The 3,225-nt window shown below is 46.2% G+C and overlaps 7 non-coding genes and 1 pseudogene across 7 annotated transcripts in view; all 8 read right to left on the bottom strand.

Annotated features, from left to right (window-relative positions):
* LOC147265631 (5S ribosomal RNA) overlaps positions 1–22 on the bottom strand; it is a 119-nt gene extending 97 nt beyond the window's left edge. The window contains exon 1 of the ribosomal RNA XR_015113541.1: positions 1–22. This exon is cut by the window's left edge and continues 97 nt beyond it. This is a non-coding gene — a ribosomal RNA (5S ribosomal RNA).
* A 310-nt stretch (positions 23–332) lies between these two features.
* On the bottom strand, positions 333–451 carry LOC147265632 (5S ribosomal RNA). The gene has a single exon (XR_015115000.1). It is a non-coding gene; the product is annotated as a 5S ribosomal RNA (ribosomal RNA).
* Positions 452–760: 309 nt separating this feature from the next.
* LOC147265633 (5S ribosomal RNA) lies at positions 761–879 on the bottom strand (annotated as a pseudogene).
* Positions 880–1,188: 309 nt separating this feature from the next.
* On the bottom strand, positions 1,189–1,307 carry LOC147265634 (5S ribosomal RNA). The gene has a single exon (XR_015115071.1). It is a non-coding gene; the product is annotated as a 5S ribosomal RNA (ribosomal RNA).
* Positions 1,308–1,617: 310 nt separating this feature from the next.
* LOC147265635 (5S ribosomal RNA) lies at positions 1,618–1,736 on the bottom strand. Its single transcript, XR_015112909.1, has one exon. It is a non-coding gene; the product is annotated as a 5S ribosomal RNA (ribosomal RNA).
* A 309-nt stretch (positions 1,737–2,045) lies between these two features.
* On the bottom strand, positions 2,046–2,164 carry LOC147265636 (5S ribosomal RNA). The gene has a single exon (XR_015114268.1). It is a non-coding gene; the product is annotated as a 5S ribosomal RNA (ribosomal RNA).
* Positions 2,165–2,474: 310 nt separating this feature from the next.
* Positions 2,475–2,593, bottom strand: LOC147265637 (5S ribosomal RNA). The gene has a single exon (XR_015115118.1). It is a non-coding gene; the product is annotated as a 5S ribosomal RNA (ribosomal RNA).
* Positions 2,594–2,903: 310 nt separating this feature from the next.
* On the bottom strand, positions 2,904–3,022 carry LOC147265638 (5S ribosomal RNA). Its single transcript, XR_015114270.1, has one exon. It is a non-coding gene; the product is annotated as a 5S ribosomal RNA (ribosomal RNA).
* Positions 3,023–3,225: the final 203 nt, after the last annotated feature.

Consider the following 3,225-nt stretch of genomic DNA (forward strand, 5'->3'; position numbering starts at 1 on the left):
TCAGAGTGGTATGGCCGTAAGCCCTTGACTCTCACACACATGGGCTCTATATCCATTTCACTCACTTTACAACCTCAAAAAAAATGTGATGTGCAACAGCCTCACGGTCTTTTTACACACCAAATAGTTGTCCTGTCAATACAAAGAAAAAAATGTTGATGTCATCTAGAGAAAAGTACTGCATCTGCAATCTGTCTACTTCAAATTACACACTGCATGACATTCCATTCGAAAGCTGTGGAGGGCACTTCAAGAAAAGGTGTGTGAGGGAAGCTCGCTCATGCTGGTCCCCAAACACTCAAAGCTGCCCTTTCCTCACAAAGAAACAAAAAAGCTTACAGCACCTGGTATTCCCAGGCAGTCTCCCATCCAAGTACTAACCGGGCACGACCCTGCTTAGCTTCCGAGATCAGACGAGATCAGGCGTGTTCAGAGTGGTATGGCCGTAAGCCCTTGACTCTTACACACATGGGCTCTATATCCATTTCACTCACTTTACAACCTCAGAAAAAAAGTGAAGCGCAACAGCCTCAGGGTCTTTTCACACGCCAAATAGGTGTCCTGTCAATAAAAGAAAAGAATGTTGATGTCATCTAGAGAAAAGTACTGCATCTGCCATCTGTCTACTTCAAATTAACCACTGCATGACATTCCATTCCAAAGCTGTGGAGGGCGCTTCAAGAAAAGGTGTGTGAGGGAAGCTCGCTCATGCTGGTCCCCAAAGACTCAAAGCTGCCCTTTCCTCACAAAGAAATAAAAAAGCTTACAGCACCTGGTATTCCCAGGCGGTCTTCCATCCAAGTACTAATCAGGCCAGACCGTTCTTAGCTTCCAAGATCAGACGAGATCGGGCGTGTTCAGAGTGGTATGGCCGTAAGCCCTTGACTCTGACACACATGGGCTCTATATCCATTTCACACAATTTACAACCTCAGAAAAAAAGTGATGCGCAACAGCCTCAGGGTCTTTTCACACGCCAAATACGTGTCCTGTCAATAAAAGAAAAGAATGTTGATGTCATCGAGAGAAAAGTACTGCATCTGCCATCTGTCTTCTTCAAATTAACCACTGCATGAAATTCCATTCCAAAGCTGCAGAGGGCGCTTCAAGAAAAGGTGTGTGAGGGAAGCTCGCTCATGCTGGTCCCCAAAGACTCAAAGCGGCCCTTTCCTCACAATGAAACAAAAAAGCTTACAGCACCTGGTATTCCCAGGCGGCCTTCCATCCAAGTACTAACCAGGCCCGACCCTGCTAAGCTTCCGAGATCAGACGAGATCGGGCGTGTTCAGAGGGGTATGGCCGTAAGCCCTTGACTCTTACACACCTGGGCTCTATATCCATTTCACTCACTTTACAACCTCAGAAAAAAAGTGACGTGCAACAGCCTCACGGTCTTTTTACACACCAAATAGTTTTCCTGTCAATACAAAGAAAAGAATGTTGATGTCATCCAGAGAAAAGTACTGCATCTGCAATCTGTCTACTTCAAATTACACACTGCATGACATTCCATTCGAAAGCTGTGGAGGGCGCTTCAAGAAAAGGTGTGTGAGGGAAGCTCGCTCATGCTGGTCCCCAAAGACTCAAAGCTGCCCTTTCCTCACAAAGAAATAAAAAAGCTTACAGCACCTGGTATTCCCAGGCGGTCTTCCATCCAAGTACTAAACAGGCCCGACCCTGCTTAGCTTCCGAGATCAGACGAGATCGGGTGTGTTCAGAGTGGTATGGCCGTAAGCCCTTGACTCTGACACACATGGGCTCTATATCCATTTCACACAATTTACAACCTCAGAAAAAAAGTGATGCGCAACAGCCTCAGGGTCTTTTCACACGCCAAATCGGTGTCATGTCAATAAAAGAAAAGAATGTTGATGTCATCGAGAGAAAAGTCCTGCATCTGCCATCTGTCTTCTTCAAATTAACCACTGCATGAAATTCCATTCCAAAGCTGCAGAGGGCGCTTCAAGAAAAGGTGTGTGAGGGAAGCTCGCTCATGCTGGTCCCCAAAGACTCAAAGCGGCCCTTTCCTCACAATGAAACAAAAAAGCTTACAGCACCTGGTATTCCCAGGCGGTCTCCCATCCAAGTACTAAACAGGCCCGACCCTGCTAAGCTTCCGAGATCAGACGAGATCGGGCGTGTTCAGAGTGGTATGGCCGTAAGCCCTTGACTCTCACACACATGGGCTCTATATCCATTTCACTCACTTTACAACCTCAGAAAAAAAGTGACGTGCAACAGCCTCACGGTCTTTTCAAACGTCAAATAGGTGTCCTGTCAATACAAAGAAAAGAATGTTGATGTCATCTAGAGAAAAGTACTGCATCTGCCATCTGTCTTCTTCAAATTAACCACTGCATGAAATTCCATTCCAAAGCTGCAGAGGGCGCTTCAAGAAAAGGTGTGTGAGGGAAGCTCGCTCATGCTGGTCCCCAAAGTCTCAAAGCGGCCCTTTCCTCACAATGAAACAAAAAAGCTTACAGCACCTGGTATTCCCAGGCGGTCTTCCATCCAAGTACTAACCAGGCCCGACCCTGCTAAGCTTCCGAGATCAGACGAGATCGGGCGTGTTTAGAGTGGTATGGCCGTAAGCCCTTGACTCTCACACACATGGGCTCTATATCCATTTCACTCACTTTACAACCTCAAAAAAAATGTGATGTGCAACAGCCTCACGGTCTTTTTACACACCAAATAGTTGTCCTGTCAATACAAAGAAAAGAATGTTGATGTTATCTAGAGAAAAGTACTGCATCTGCAATCTATCTACTTCAAATTTCACACTGCATGAAATTCCATTCCAAAGCTGCAGAGGGCGCTTCAAGAAAAGGTGTGTGAGGGAAGCTCGCTCATGCTGGTCCCCAAAGACTCAAAGCGGCCCTTTCCTCACAATGAAACAAAAAAGCTTACAGCACCTGGTATTCCCAGGCGGTCTCCCATCCAAGTACTAAACAGGCCCGACCCTGCTAAGCTTCCGAGATCAGACGAGATCGGGCGTGTTCAGAGTGGTATGGCCGTAAGCCCTTGACTCTCACACACATGGGCTCTATATCCATTTCACTCACTTTACAACCTCAGAAAAAAAGTGACGTGCAACAGCCTCACGGTCTTTTCAAACGTCAAATAGGTGTCCTGTCAATACAAAGAAAAGAATGTTGATGTCATCTAGAGAAAAGTACTGCATCTGCCATCTGTCTACTTCAAATTACACGCTGCATGACATTC

Source organism: Aulostomus chinensis, chromosome 4, assembly GCF_037954235.1.
Source record: "Aulostomus chinensis isolate RoL2024-O1b breed Wild chromosome 4, RoL_Achi_v1.0, whole genome shotgun sequence".
In the NCBI taxonomy this organism is placed as follows: domain Eukaryota; kingdom Metazoa; phylum Chordata; class Actinopteri; order Syngnathiformes; family Aulostomidae; genus Aulostomus; species Aulostomus chinensis.